At 45.5% G+C, this 15454-nt stretch overlaps 1 non-coding gene and 1 pseudogene across 1 annotated transcript; both read left to right on the top strand.

The window, feature by feature from the left end:
- Positions 1-813: 813 nt before the first annotated feature.
- On the top strand, positions 814-883 carry LOC126097279 (U6 spliceosomal RNA; annotated as a pseudogene).
- A 532-nt stretch (positions 884-1415) lies between these two features.
- Trnas-cga (transfer RNA serine (anticodon CGA)) lies at positions 1416-1490 on the top strand. Its single transcript has one exon. It is a non-coding gene; the product is annotated as a tRNA-Ser (tRNA).
- Positions 1491-15454: the final 13964 nt, after the last annotated feature.

Raw genomic sequence — 15454 nt, 5'->3', positions numbered from 1 at the left:
GTGCCTGCGCGGTGGATCATTAGCGCTCCGCAGAGCCTGGGCCCGCCTCACCTCCAGGTGGCTGTCTGCCTCTGATAGAATGCCGCGGCTGCGTCTGCCCGCACCCGCCGTGCTGCTGCCAGAGGCAGACAGTCCAGTTCTGCGTCAAAAGATGCGTTCGGATTTATGGCGCTTAACGACCTGTCAGATACAGCAGAAGGCCAGAAAAAAGGAAAAAGCTTTGCAGTGTACATGCAAGAGCCAGTACCGAAGCATCAGGAATCTGTCAATTTCCAGGGATGTCAGAAAACTGATTCTCTTAAAAAGCAAAACTTCATCTGAGTTTCACAATATTTTGAGCAAAACGTTAAAAACGTTGTTTATCCGATATAGCCATCATACTCACTGTTTGACTCGAAGTGTCTGGCACTGGTCGGCTATATAATTCCAGTGTTGCCTACTGGCCAAACCCTCTTCGATAGTTCAGTAATTTTCCAGAGTTCACATTATTCTTCGCCGATGGCTGCGTCTGGATATAGTACGAGTGAACACCTCCTCAACGCTCCTACTGGAGGACTTAAACGTTGAAACATGTTTGGCCAATAAACAATATGTTTGAGCAGCGAATGATAACCACTGCAGGCCAGTTCTTCTACGTACTCACTGTCACTCTGTGCCCACAACAAGTCAAATACGAATAAAATGGAAACAAAGCCCTCCTGCGAAACTTGCAGAACTAGCACTACTGAAAGAAACGACATTGCGCAGACATGGCTTCCATCATCTCAAATTTGGAAGGTTTCGGATTTGAAATATCAGTGGTTGTCGAGGAGGGTACTCGCTTCGGCGGTACATATACTAAAATTGGAACGATACAGAGAAGATTAGCGTGGCCCTGCGCAAGTCATTTGTCGAGGAGGTTACCGGGAAGCATTCCGCAAGTTATTCAGTACACCAAAAAACCGCGAATTTCATATTAATGAGGGTCCTAATTCTGTTTTCATTTCTCCAGAATGAGATTTTCACTCTGCAGCGGAGTGTGCGCTGATATGAACCTTTCTGGCAGATTAAAACTATGTGCCGGACCGATACTCGAACTCGGGACCTATGTCTTTCGCGGGCAAGTGCTCTACCAACTGAGGTACCCAAGCACGACTCACGCCCCGCCCGCGAAGGGCAAAGGTCCCGAGTTCGAGTCTCGGTCCGGCACACAGTTTTAATCTGCCAGGAAGTTTCATATCAGCGCACACTCCGCTGCAGAGTGAAAATATCATTCTGGAAACCTCCCCCAGGCTGTGGCTAAGCCACGTCTCCGCAATATCCTTTCTTTCAGGAGTGCTAGTTCTGCAAGGCCCGCAGGAGAGTTTTTGTTAAGTTTGGAAGGTAGGAGACGAGGTACTGGCAGAAGTAAAACTGTGAGCACGGGGCGTGGTTTGTGCTTGGGTAGCTCAGTTGGTAGAGCATTTGCCCCCGAAAGGCAAAGGTCCCGAGTTCGAGTCTCGGTCCGGCACACAGTTTTAATCTGCCAAGAAGTTTAATATTAGCGCACACTCTGCTGCAGAGTGAAAATCTCATTCTGGAAAAATGAAAACAAAATTAGGACCCTCATTAGTATGAAATTCGCAGTTTTATGGTGTATTGAATAACTTGCAGAATGCTTCCCGGTAACCAACTCGACAACCACTGATATTTCAAATCCGAAACCTTTCGAATTTGAGATGATGGAAGCACTGACCTATTAGTGGGCTGAGTAGAGTAGAATGATGTTTTATTTTAGGTACCTCCTCAAGAACTTAGGCACTGTAACTGAACTGTGTCAAGAACAAGACACTGCAACCTTTCACTTTTTGATATACCCACTACAAATAACCTGTCTCAATTTTTGAAGAATCTACACCATTTATAAATGACCTTTATCAGTCGTCATTAAGGTGTGAGTGGCTTAGAAAGGCATTCAGTAGACATAAACAAAAATATTTCGTCGTTTCCTAAATAAAACAAAATGTGTCACAGATAGTAAACCTAAGTTTTAAATCTAATCTTATCTGGACAACTTCTTCTATTTTATTTAAAAGCTGGGGACCTTCAAAAAAAGGAGCAAATAAATAATTTTCTGTATAGTGCATGAGTAGTACTAAAAAATAGTATGTCCATTAATGTTAAATTAGGTCACTCTGCCATTTAGGAAGCTGTAAATGGCCAGCGTGTAGACATTCACTTAAACTAATCATTCATACTTGTCCAGTAAAGTGACTCACTGTGCATTCGACGCCACTTCGACAACTCTGCTGACCCTAATCTGCCCCAGTTATCCAACTGCGGAAAGGGCACCTTCTGCTTAACGTGGAATCTGATCCACGTGTCGTCCCTGCTGACACTTCCCATTATTCAAAAGTGAAGGATAGATTAAAGGCAGACTCAAAATTTCCGTGGTTTGGGAGGAATTAGATCAGGCGGCCTGTTGGTTTCAAGGAACACGCGTTGCCACTACTTTTTCTTTTTCTATTTTTATTTTCCTTATCACTTTATTCGTTATACAACCGAAGGAGACACCTCGGATATAACCGGGGAAGCATCGAACTACAGAATTCTCGCGTCTAATCTCCTTTTCTATGAATCAGTATTAACTAAATTAAAATCTTTTCTTAATGAAACTAATGTAAAAAGAAACGACGTTTCCTGCCATACTGATTCATGAAGCAGGAGCTAATCAAAGTAACTTTTTGTTTCCGCATGAAGATACCTGGTACTCCCTGCTAATGATTGGAAATATAATTCTGCAGATGAGTCTTTCCTTGTGTGAAGTTGAATATTGTACTGTGTATGGAAAGAGAAATATCATAATCGGCATCTTCTGCCAGATGAGCAGATAAAATACTTTGAAAGAATATGGCTAAAATAATAAACCGTCGTCTGCTAGTCGTGTAGTTAAATAAATGGCAGCGTGTGCCCCCAGTGAACTAAATTATATTTGGCTGTTAGTCTCTTTGAGATATCTAATGCTTTGACTTGCGTGAAACTAAATATTTTTATCTTCATATTCAGAATTATATTTAACAATATGTAAGACATAAAGTCTGTAAATGAGTCCGCGGTCATGTTTGGCGCTTTATCTGTAAAAGTTCGTCTTGATCACATAAACTGCACGTATAATTCACAATTACTGGTTCGACCATTGCCTTCTTCAAGTCCGCAGCTCGTGGTCGTGCGGTAGCGTTCTCGCTTCCCGCGCCCGGGTTCCCGGGTTCGATTCCCGATGGGGTCAGGGATTTTCTCTGCCTCGTAATGACTAGGTGTTGTGTGATGTCCTTAGGTTAGTTAGGTTTGAGTAATTCTAAGTTCTAGGGGACTGATGACCATACACTCCTGGAAATTGAAATAAGAACACCGTGAATTCATTGTCCCAGGAAGGGGAAACTTTATTGACACATTCCTGGGGTCAGATGCATCACATGATCACACTGACAGAACCACAGGCACATAGACACAGGCAACAGAGCATGCACAATGTCGGCACTAGTACAGTGTATATCCACCTTTCGCAGCAATGCAGGCTGCTATTCTCCCATGGAGACGATCGTAGAGATGCTGGATGTAGTCCTGTGGAACGGCTTGCCATGCCATTTCCACCTGGCGCCTCAGTTGGACCAGCGTTCATGCTGGACGTGCAGACCGCGTGAGACGACGCTTCATCCAGTCCCAAACATGCTCAATGGGGGACAGATCCGGAGATCTTGCTGGCCAGGGTAGTTGAGTTACACCTTCTAGAGCACGTTGGGTGGCACGGGATACATGCGGACGTGCATTGTCCTGTTGGAACAGCAAGTTCCCTTGCGGGTCTAGGAATGGTAGAACAATGGGTTCGATGACGGTTTGGATGTACCCTGCACTATTCAGTGTCCCCTCGACGATCACCAGTGGTGTACGGCCAGTGTAGGAGATCGCTCCCCACACCATGATGCCGGGTGTTGGCCCTGTGTGCCTCGGTCGTATGCAGTCCTGATTGTGGCGCTCACCTGCACGGCGCCAAACACGCATACGACCATCATTGGCACCAAGGCAGAAGCGACTCTCATCGCTGAAGACGACACGTCTCCATTCGTCCCTCCATTCACGCCTGTCGCGACACCACTGGAGGCGGGCTGCACGATGTTGGGGCGTGAGCGGAAGACGGCCTAACGGTGTGCGGGACCGTAGCCCAGCTTCATGGAGACGGTTGCGAATGGTCCTCGCCGATACCCCAGGAGCAACAGTGTCCCTAATTTGCTGGGAAGTGGCGGTGCGGTCCCCTACGGCACTGCGTAGGATCCTACGGTCTTGGCGTGCATCCGTGCGTCGCTGCGGTCCGGTCCCAGGTCGACGGGCACGTGCACCTTCCGCCGACCACTGGCGACAACATCGATGTACTGTGGAGACCTCACGCCCCACGTGTTGAGCAATTCGGCGGTACGTCCACCCGGCCTCCCGCATGCCCACTATACGCCCTCGCTCAAAGTCCGTCAACTGCACATACGGTTCACGTCCACGCTGTCGCGGCATGATACCAGTGTTAAAGGCTGCGATGGAGCTCCGTATGCCACGGCAAACTGGCTGACACTGACGGCGGCGGTGCACAAATGCTGCGCAGCTAGCGCCATTCGACGGCCAACACCGCGGTTCCTGGTGTGTCCACTGTGCCGTGTGTGTGATCATTGCTTGTACAGCCCTCTCGCAGTGTCCGGAGCAAGTATGGTGGGTCTGACACACCGGTGTCAATGTGTTCTTTTTTCCATTTCCAGGAGTGTAGGTGTTAAGTCCCATAGTGCTCAGAGCCATTTGAACCATTTTTTTAAGTATCAACGTCAATACGTGCACACCCTGGTACATAGTAAGTGCGGGCGAGGGTATCGGTGCGTCCTGTATTCAAACGAAAAACTGATGCCAGTAGAGGGCACTAATGCCGGTGCATCAGTAGTATCATAAATTCAATAGTTAAAATGCAGTATGCGTAGTCATTAATTAATATTACTTCATACGGAAAAATTTGCCTGTGATAATAAAACATAAACTGACATAAAATACATGGATATAAAATCCATGTTTAAATACACATAAACGTTTAGAGTAGTAACAGAAAACTTCATGTTTGGCAAAGTAAATAATACCTATGTGTTAAAAAGTCAGAATAAAAAGTTTCGAAACAAAATCACGTCTATAAATCAGTCGTTCCAACGGAATATCGTCTTCTCCCAGAGCCTTATTTCGACTAGGATCTTTCAGAGCTTTGTCATATTCTTCTCGCGATATCATATATTCCTCTTCATCTTCATCTACGTCCACTTCCCTTCCTAAAATATTGTCTTCATCTTCTCTGTGTAGACCCTCTAAATAATCCTCCCACCTTTCAGCTTTCCCATCTTTGCTTAGGACTGGTTCCCCATCCTAGCTCTTGATATTAACACAGCTGCTTCCCTTTTCTCCAAAGGCCTCTTCAGTTTTCCTGTAGGCGGTATCTATCTTTTTCCTAGTGAAATATGCTTCTAAATCATTACATTTGTCTTCAAGTCATATCCGCTTAGCAATTTTGCACTTCCTGTCAATCTCAAATATTGAACACTTTTATTCCCTTTCCCTTATTTCATTTCTTGCATTTTTAAATTTTCTCCTTTCATCAGCTAAATTCAGTGTCTCTTGTGTTATTCAAGAATTCCGACCAGGCCTTGTCTTTTTACCTGTCTGATCCTCCGTTGCCTTCACTCCTTCGACTCCTAAAATTACCCATTCTTCTGCTGTATTGTTTTCCCCCTGCTCTAGTCAACTGTTGTAGAATGATCCCTCGGAAGCTCTAAACAACCTCTGGTTCTGTCAACTTATTCAGGTCCCATCTCCTTAATTTCCTACATTTTTCCAGTTCTTCAGTTTTAATCTACAGTTTTAATGTCCAATAAAATGTGGTCCGACTCCACATATGCCTCTGGAAGTGTCTTACAGTTCAAAATGTGGTTCCTAAATCTCTGACTGTCATTGAAGCAATCTGAAACCTTCATTTATGATTGTTGAACCAAGCGTTAGCGGTGATTAAGTTATGCTCTGTGCAAAATTCTACCAGGCGGCTTCCGGTTTCATTCTTCTTCTCGAGTCCACATTCACCTACTGTTTTTCCTTCTCTTCCTTTTACTGCTGTCGAACTCCAGTCCCCATCACGATTAAATTTTCGTCTCCTTGAACTATCTGAATAATTTCTTTTACTTGATTATACATTTCTTCAACCATTTTGTCATCTGCGGAGCTTTTTGGCATGTAAATTTGTACTGCTGTGGTAAACTTGGGCTTCATGTCTATATTGGCTACGATAATGCGTTCACTACACTGTTCATAGTAGCTTACCCACACTCCTATTTTCTGATTCGTTATTAAACCTAATCCGCATGACACCTATTTGATTTTGTGTTTATAACCTTGTATTCATCTGACCAGAAGTCCTGTTCCTCCTGTCACTGAACTTCACTAAGAGCTACTGTAACTAACTTAACCTATCCGTTTCCCTTTCAAAATTTTCAAGCGTACCTGTCCGATTAAGGACTCTAACACACCATGCTCTGTTCCATAGAATGCCAGTTTTGTTTCTTCTGATGACAACATTCCCCTAAGTAGTCCCAGTCTGGACATCCGAATGGACTATTTTACTCTGGAATATTTTACGCAAGCGGACGACATCATCATTAACCATACCGTTGAGCTACATGTCTTCGGAAAAAATTACAGCTGTAGTTTCCCCTTGCTTTGCAGTATCAGCGTAACAAGGCAGCTGTGCGTTTCATCTTTTTAACAACAGACTGTTGCCCCTCCAATTTCCGAAAAAAGATGCAGCCCCTCTTCAGTAACCACGTGTTTGTCTGGCCTATCAACACATACCACTCCGCTGTGGTAGTGCATGCAGTACCGCTGTCTGTATCACTACGGCATGCAAGCTACCCCAATCGACGGCAAGATCCAGGGTTCATAACGTTAAGTAAACTTAAAATTATTTAGGAAAAAAGTTTAATAAATTACACAAAACCAAGTCTTTCAGAAATTGCATTTCGGAAAGCAGTGCTTGAAATGCAATGATTCTGATTCGCTAGACTCAGAACAAAACATGCAATGTCCTGTAAATAGTTCCTTGCTATTGCCGAGATATGGCGTTCCAACTCCCCTTAAATATCCGGGAAAATCGTGCTTGGTTTTTTTCCCCTTCCGTTAAAAGGAAGAAAATCGTGTGTCCTTTTAACCAAATCGTCACATTTCTTGCAGCGTACAGTCTATCAGAAGTGAGTATATGAGCAGGTTTTACGTTTTCTGGCGTGGTTTTATTTATAACTGCAAGTTTATGTTTCTCAAAATCCCATATCTCCCCTCAATTTGTACACATGAAAATATGTTCGTCACTATTCATAATTTAAATATTATGCCACAAAATAACAGTAACTAGACGAAAGTGAAGCATTGTACAAAAATGCCTTGTTAAAAAGATGAACGCATGCGTGTGTGTAAATAAAAAAAAGTTCATAAACAATTATTCATTACCAGCTATGTGTATTTCTTAATTTTTTCCAAGCCATTGGCTCTCCGTGACAGTGCATTCATTAAGGATTAACCCACCTCCAGATGACGAGTTGCGTTGGCTCTGTGAGCTAGCCCAGAGGGCCAGCGAGATGCTTGTAACAGTTTCCACAACGAAACTTTGTCTCGAAACCTGGTAGAAAATCCAAAGAGATTGTGGTCGTATGTGAAGTACGTTAGCGGCAAGAAACAATCAGTGCCTTCTCTGCGCGATAGCAATTGAGGCACTATCGAAGACAGTGCTGCCAAAGCAAAATTACAAAACACAACCTTCCGAGATGCCTTCACAAAAGAATACAAGGTAAATATTCCAGAATTCGAATCGAAAAAAGCTGCCAACATGAGTAACGTAGAGGTAAAAATCCTCGGAGTAGTGAAGCAACTTAAATCACTTAATAAAAGCAAGTCTTCTGGTCCAGACTGTATACCAGTTAGGTTCCTTTCTGAGTATACTGATGCATTAGATCCATACATAACAATCATATACAACCGTTCGCTCGACGAAAAATCCATGCCCAAAGACTGGAAAGTTGCACAGGTCACACCAACAGGTAGTAGGAGTAATCCACTAAATTACAGGCCCATATCGTTAACGTCGATATGCAGCAGGAATTTGGAACACACATCGTGTTCAAACATTATGAATTATGAACTGCTTTCCTAAATGCAATTTCTGAAAGACATGGTTTTGCGTAATTTTTTAAACTTCTTTCCTAAATAATTTTAATCGTACTTAACATTATGAACCATGGGTCTTGCCGTCGATTGGGGTAGCTTGCATGCCGTAGTGATACAGACAGTGTGTAAGTAGGCTGTTTAGGTTTTTATATTGGTAACGCCACGTAGCGCTCTTTATAGTATCAAAAATTATTTTTTTCTTTAAACAAAATAATTTTTGATACTATAAAGAGCGCTACGTGGCGTTACCAATATAAAAACCTAAAGTGTTCAAACATCATGAATTCATATATGTCTATTGACACACAGTCAACATGGGTTCAGAAAACATTGTTCCTGTGAAACACAACTAGCCCTTTATTCTCATGAAATGTAGATTGCTATTGACAAGGGATTTCAGATCGATTCCGTATTTCTGGATTTCCGGAAGGCTTTTGACACTGTACCACACAAGCGGCTCAAGCGGCTTGTAGTGAAGATGCGTGCTTATGGAACATCGTCTGAATTACGTGACTGGATTTGTGATTTCCTGTCAAAGAGGTCACAGTTCTCAGTAATTGACGCAAAGTCATCGAGTAAAACATAAGTGATTTCTGGCGTTCCCGAAGGTAGTGTTATAGGCCCTTTGCTGTTCCTTATCTATATAAAGGATTTGGGAGACAATCTGAGCAGCCGTCTTAAATTGTTTGCAGATGACGCCGTCATTTATCGACTAATAAAGTCATCAGAAAATCAAACTAAATTGCAAAAGGATTTAGAAAAGATATCTGAATGGTGCGAAAACTGGCAGTTGACCCTAAATCAAGAAAAGTGTGAGGTCATCCACATGAGTGCTAAAAGGAATACGTTAAACTTCGGTTACACGATAAATCAGTCTAATCTAAAAGCCGTAAAATCAACTAAATACCTAGGTATTACAATTACAAATAACTTAAATAGGAAGGAACTCACTGAAGATGTTGTGGGGAAGGCTAACCAAAGACTGTGTTTTATTGGCAGGACTCTTAGTAGATCTGTTGCATTTTCTAAGGAGACTTCCTTCACTACGCTTGTCCATCCTCTTTTAGAATACTGCTGCGCGGTGTGGGCTTCTTACCAGACGGGACTGACGGAGTACGTCTAAAAACTTCAAAGAAGAGCAGCACGTTTTGTATTATCGCGACATACGGGAGAGCGTGTCACTGACATGATACAGGATTTGGGCTGAACATCATTAAAAGAAAGGCGTTTTTCGTTGCCAGGGAATCTTCTCACGAAATTCCAATCACCAACTTTCTCCTCAGAATGCGAAAATATTTTGTTGACACCGACCTACATATGGATGAACGATCACCACGATAAAATAAGGGAAATCAGAGCTCGTACGGAAAGATATAGGTGTTCGTTCTTTCCGCGCACTACACGAAGTTGGAATAATAGAGAATTGTGAAGGTGATTCGACGAACCCTCTGCCAGGAACTTAAATGTGATTTGCAGAGTATCCATGTAGACGTAGAGCGGCCCCCGGCGACGCAGGGCCGCTCCGAGCTCACTGGCAGCCGGACGGTGTAGCCGCGCGGTTCTAAGCGCTTCAGTCTGGAACCGCGCGACCGCTACGGTCGCAGGTTCAAATCCTGCCTCGGGCATGGATGTGTATGATGTCCTTAGGTTAGTTAGGTTTAAGTAGTTCTAAGTTCTAGGGGACTGATGACCACAGATGTTAAGTCCCATAGTTCTCAGAGCCATTTGTTGAGCCATCTGAACCATTTTAACATTTTTTTTTTTTAGCTCACTGGCGCTGCGCGGGCCAGCCGATCTGAGGTACGCTGCCGCGGCTTGGCAGAGCACAATGCGCGCCGCTTCTTCTAGTGCACCACTGGCATCCAGAGGTAGTTCCAAAACCGTTGGTTCGAAGGAGTTTATAAAAATCAGTATTTGTTAAACATTTCGACATTTTGAAATTCAAACCCTTTCCTAGCACCGACAAAGCCATGTAGTGCAAAGATATCTCTGTGAGATACATCACAAAAAACAAGGTGTAATATCTTACTACATGACATGGAAACACTCAAGATTAGCAAAGTGCTATGCAGTGCTTGAAATCACGGCATGCTGACCAGTCAAAATATCAATAATTGTCCAGAATATTACCCCTAAGTTATTTGGGCAAATACCAATGATGAAAGACGCATTTCTGTATTAACACCAATCTTAAATGCTTTGTTAAATGTGATTTGTTTTAGAATGATGGATCACATACCCAGATATGAGATACTTAGTTACAGTGTCGAATCCTGTGGGTCCTCTGCAGTAAGTACTAAACATACACTCCTGAAAATGGAAAAAAGAACACATTGACACCGGTGTGTCAGACCCACCATACTTGCTCCGGACACTGCGAGAGGGCTGTACAAGCAATGATCACACGCACGGCACAGCGGACACACCAGGAACCGCGGTGTTGGCCGTCGAATAGCGCTAGCTGCGCAGCATTTGTGCACCGCCGCCGTCAGTGTCAGCCAGTTTGCCGTGGCATACGGAGCTCCATCACAGACTTTAACACTGGTAGCATGCCGCGACAGCGTGGACGTGAACCGTATGTGCAGTTGACGGACTTTGAGCGAGGGCGTATAGTGGGCATGCGGGAGCCGGGTGGACGTACCGCCGAATTGCTCAACACGTGGGGCGTGAGGTCTCCACAGTACATCGATGTTGTCGCCAGTGGTCGGCGGAAGGTGCACGTGCCCGTCGACCTGGGACCGGACCGCAGCGACGCACGGATGCACGCCAAGACCGTAGGATCCTACGCAGTGCCGTAGGGGACCGCACCGCCACTTCCCAGCAAATTAGGGACACTGTTGCTCCTGGGGTATCGGCGAGGACCATTCGCAACCGTCTCCATGAAGCTGGGCTACGGTCCCGCACACCGTTAGGCCGTCTTCCGCTCACGCCCCAACATCGTGCAGCCCGCCTCCAGTGGTGTCGCGACAGGCGTGAATGGAGGGACGAATGGAGACGTGTCGTCTTCAGCGATGAGAGTCGCTTCTGCCTTGGTGCCAATGATGGTCGTATGCGTGTTTGGCGCCGTGCAGGTGAGCGCCACAATCAGGACTGCATACGACCGAGGCACACAGGGCCAACACCCGGCATCATGGTGTGGGGAGCGATCTCCCACACTGGCCGTACACCACTGGTGATCGTCGAGGGGACACTGAATAGTGCACGGTACATCCAAACCGTCATCGAACCCACTCATTCCTAGACCGGCAAGGGAACTTGCTGTTCCAACAGGACAATGCACGTCCGCATGTATCCCGTGCCACCCAACGTGCTCTAGAAGGTGTAAGTCAACTACCCTGGCCAGCAAGATCTCCGGATCTGTCCCCCATTGAGCATGTTTGGGACTGGATGAAGCGTCGTCTCACGCGGTCTGCACGTCCAGCACGAACGCTGGGCCAACTGAGGCGCCAGGTGGAAATGGCATGGCAAGCCGTTCCACAGGACTACATCCAGCATCTCTACGATCGTCTCCATGGGAGAATAGCAGCCTGCATTGCTGCGAAAGGTGGATATACACTGTACTAGTGCCGACATTGTGCATGCTCTGTTGCCTGTGTCTATGTGCCTGTGGTTCTGTCAGTGTGATCATGTGATGTATCTGACCCCAGGAATGTGTCAATAAAGTTTCCCCTTCCTGGGACAATGAATTCACGGTGTTCTTATTTCAATTTCCAGGAGTGTATTTCACTGATTGTACTTTAAAGTATCTGAATGAGAAGATTTCATCCACAGAGTAATTTTTTGTGATCTGCATAAGCCATTCATCGACATCTGCTTGCATACAGTGCAAGATACCAGACGGTGCGTGGCAGAGGGTACCAAGTACCACTGGTAACCGTTTCCTTTCCTGTTGCTTATATCTCATCCTCATGTTTCTTATGCGAAATCTTATGTTGGTGGCATGACATTATCCTTTTGATTTTCAAGGTACAATGACTAAGTGGATCACTTCATATTTAACTAACTGCAATTAAAGCTTCAGGATAGACAGCTCATGCACTTTTCATTACGAATATTCTTCAGAGTGGTGACAAATTTTTAGTCATGTTCCACAAGGTTGCCGGCCGGTGTGGCCGTGCGGTTCTAGGCGCTCCAGTCTGGAACGGCGTGACCGCTACGGTCGCAGGTTCGAATCCTGCCTCGGGCATGGATGTGTGTGATGTCCTTAGGTTATTTAGGTTTAAGTAGTTCTAAGTTCTAGGGGACTGATGACCACAGATGTTACGTCCCATAGTGCTCAGAGCCATTTGAACCATTTTTTTCCACAAGGTTCACTATTGGATTAACTCTCTTCGTTTTATTTGCAAACAACCATCAGTCTCACACTGATAAAGCAGTGACGATAAAAGCACCATACCCAAACCCAATAACATCTTACAGGAGAATAAACGCAATATGGAGAAGACTTATAACTGTCCTGCATATGGCCTACCACTTACAAGAAAGAGTTACTGACTTTTGTACTATGAATGCATGATGTATTGCCATCAATAAACGAAAAGCATGGGGAAAGGAAATGCACAAAACAATGTTCACAAATTTTTGGTATGCATACTTATCAGAACTTGAATGGGAAATCATAAATCATACTTTTACTCAAACGCCTAATTTCTGCATTTCAGATAGATTGCCTCCAAACTGCACACCATGCTGTACCTCCGGGCACCCTCGCTCTTTTTTGTGAATATATTTGGAGACAAGCTTTCTTCATTGAAACTTACTGCTACTGAATGTTGTTGGCGATTGTTGATGTCGCGGTAAAGATAACAGGAATTAGTTCAAAAAATGGTTCAAATGGCTCTGACACTATGCGACTTAACTTCTGAGGTCATCAGTCCCCTAGAACTTAGAACTACTTAAACCTAACTAACCTAAGGACATCACACACATCCATACCCAAGGTAGGATTCGAACCTGCGACCGTAGCGGTCGCTCGGCTCCAAACTGTAGCGCCGTCCAGACTGTAGCGCCTAGAACCGCACGGCCATTCCGGCCGGCAGGAATTAGTTAATGAGTGAACTAATTACTGGGAGGAAGATGCTGCATGCCATAACAAAGTGCTGGGCAGCGATATTCCAGTCAGATTTTTTCTAGATCTTTCGGAAACTGGTCACAAGAACGGATCCAGTGGCAACAGAACTGAGTGAAAACAATGTGCATTGATTAGATCTCCCGTAGCGTTGCTATCGTTCTCACGAACAGAGAACGCAGAATATAGGTCGAGCCATTTGCGTGAAGACGAGGCCCTTACAGTGTATAGCGCGTGTGGAAAACTGGCCAAAACCACGACGCGGCCTGGCAGCGGTCCGTGGACGACAGCCAAATCACGCCACCCGTCAACTTTCACACGCTCCGCTCGTCCGGCGTGCTGCGAGAGGGGCATTTCAGATGAACTTCTTACATTAGCTTCTAAGGCTGTCATAACCCGGAATCACTGTTCAGTAGCTGAGGTCTGACTTTAGGCTACTGTATGACGCACATTTATGTACATGTTATGGGGGATCACAAGAACGCAGTATCTTTGACAACGCGACAACCCGCCCCACAGTTGTTTATTGACGTCTGAAAGCTGCTTATGGGGAGTTGATGTGGCCCTGTGCAGACGTAGTAGATCACGGCATTGTCCGTTGTCTAGTTAGTTCTTTAGGTAAGGAGCACAATTTCGTAGCATACTAAAATGGTGAACGAAACGTTTTGATTCATTTTCCAAGAAACCATCCAGACATTCGCTGTAAACAGTTCAGCAGGAGCATGGAAACACGAACCAGGATCAGTATAAAATTTGTCTTGATGAATAATTTATAAAATGAAGTCCTGTTTCGTTCCTCACACAGCCATCTTCAGACAGTTAAAATATTGTAACAGTAAATAACACATACTGAGTCATAAGTGAGTTTTAATGACGCAGTGCCGGCCGGGGTGGCCGATCGGTTCTAGGCGCTACAGTCTGGAACCGCGCGACCGCTGCGGTCGCAGGTTCGAGTCCTGCCTCGGCCATGGATGTGTGTGGTGTCCTTGGGTTGGTTGGGTTTAAGTGGTTCTAAGTTCTAGGGGACTGATGACCTCATAAGTTAAGTCCCATAGTGCTCAGAGCCATTTGAACCATTTTGACGCAGTACTGAGCCGTGAGTGGCTCATGTTCGTGCCATCTATTATGTAACATCTTGTTTTACCGTACGGCCGCCTCGTCATTTTAAATTTCAATTACTGGTGTCACTGAATTACTGTCTTGCCTGCCCGTGATTGGCGCGTATCGATATTTGCCCTGCCGTATTATCTTTGCAGGACCGCTATTACTTCCCGGTCGTGATGTGTCGTGGAGAGAGATCGGACCTGGAGCGGTTGGAATTGGAACGTGGCAGAAGTGCAGTCGGGACGTAGCAGCAGTCGGGGAGGGAGCGCTAGGGAGGCGCGGACAGCCAGTACTCTCCGACCGCTCGCGACACAGGATGAACTGTCCGACGGACGGAGGTGGCAGCGGGATCGACCGCTGGTCGGTCGTTCAGTTGGTCGCCTCTGTAGGTGACGTGTGTTTGGTATTTTGACCGTTTCTAGGCCTCGTCATTGGGTTCTCTTTAAGTGACGTGTGTTTGGCCTTTCGACCGTTTCTGAGCCTCGTCACTGGATCGTCTTGCTCGACGTGGATCGGTTCCTTCTTGTGCGGAGACATCGTGGCCAATGGGCAAGAGTTACCTCTGCATGATTGGGTCCGAGCCAGTGTGCCCGGATCGCCGGATCTCCCAGTTCCCGATGGACAGCGGACGCACATGGTTTGGGTGCCAACGACCTTGGTTGGTTGTTGGTCGGTCGTCTGGTCAGACGATGTGTGTTTTTCGTCACCGACCGTCCTTCGGGTTTGTGTGTGTCCGCCGGTGATTGGCTCTAGTTGTTCATCAGTGATTCGTTTTACGAGTGTTCGAGTTTCTTGTGGCAGTGTTTCGTGGAACACTGTGTACCTTGTGTCAGTTCGACCGAGCAATGCTTTAAATGCTTTAATGCTGTCTGCGTACTGCAGTAGCCAGTTGGTCGGTTTCGACAGAGCAGCGAGTGAGTGTTCTTGCCGTGTTGATGCTGTCCGCCAGGGCGTGTAGTTTCACAGCCGTTGCGATGTTCATGTATGTCAGTAGTTATTGTGCCTTGGATTTTTAACACACCAATATTTGGAGACGAGTCTTAC

Source organism: Schistocerca cancellata, chromosome 1, assembly GCF_023864275.1.
Source record: "Schistocerca cancellata isolate TAMUIC-IGC-003103 chromosome 1, iqSchCanc2.1, whole genome shotgun sequence".
Lineage (NCBI taxonomy): Eukaryota > Metazoa > Arthropoda > Insecta > Orthoptera > Acrididae > Schistocerca > Schistocerca cancellata.
The sequence above is the reverse complement of the archived record's forward strand: the minus strand, read 5'-3'. Positions and strand labels throughout refer to the sequence as shown.